The sequence below is a fragment of the Nematolebias whitei genome, chromosome 9 (assembly GCF_014905685.2).
Source record: "Nematolebias whitei isolate Nwh7 chromosome 9, NemWhi1, whole genome shotgun sequence".
NCBI lineage: Eukaryota > Metazoa > Chordata > Actinopteri > Cyprinodontiformes > Rivulidae > Nematolebias > Nematolebias whitei.
In genome coordinates this window covers 52,326,927-52,327,980 of record NC_056506.1, presented here as the reverse complement: position 1 = coordinate 52,327,980, position 1,054 = coordinate 52,326,927, and positions in this window count along the sequence as shown.

The following is a 1,054-nucleotide window of genomic DNA, read 5'->3' as shown; positions in this document are numbered from 1 at the left end:
TGAGGTTTAAAAATCATTAATACTATTTCACAGTTGATTTAAAATGAGTGGTTCACTTCAACATTTAGAAATGGTATGAACTAAACACACTTTGATTATCAAAAGAAGAGTGTTCTTTCAATTGATTACTTCAGGATACAATTAAACAGTCTCTTGATGAGCTAATTTGTATTTCTGGATTCAAATCAATGAAATAACAGTTCCTGTCCCCTGAAGGTCTTCAGAGACAGGTTGTGGTTAGAGGCCTAGTTCACTACAGTCCCCCCTTTGGAAATCATCGCCTGTCCATGGGGATGAATTCCAACATGAACTTACGCCTCCGAATGTCCTTGATCTTGATGTAATCCAGCAAGAGGAAAACAAAAGTCAAAGAAGGTAATCCCACAACGGTTTAGGTAATTCTACAATGTTGTTGGTAATTCCATTATGTTGTTGGTAATTCCATTGTAGCAATGCTTTAACCCCTTGGAAACAAAGTCTGTAATCCATTGGAAAAAGTCATATAATCTACAACGATAAATCCACAACGATTGGAGGTGTTGATTGATCAGCATGCAGAGGGGTTCTCTCGATTGAACTGCAGAGGCGACCACTGGATGGAGTTTGGAGACCCACGTTGGAGTTGTAGATCCCTTCAGCGAAGGTTGCTGCTGGTGGTTCCCAGTGGGTGCCATTCTGGTTCTGTGTTATGCATTTATGTGATTTTAGTTGGGCTTATGAGTGGGATTTTACATAAGACCTTAACCTATATGCACCTGGTGTGTGCGCTATCATGGTTTAGATCAGCTACAGTTACCAAATAAAGGGTGGGTCATGCTGAAAAATTTATGTATAGGAATTTATACCTATAGAAGGACAGTCCAAACTATTTTTCCATTCCTAACTTGGTTTAAATTAGATTTACATGACAAAATATAGTTTTGTTCGTCTGTTGTCCCTTTAGACGAACGACTTGAGGTTTTGGTTTGTGGTTTTCCCCCTAAATGTTTTTGGAGTCTATGGCGAGACTCAACTGAAGGATTAGCTAAACCCCCCCCCCCCCCCCCCCCCCCCC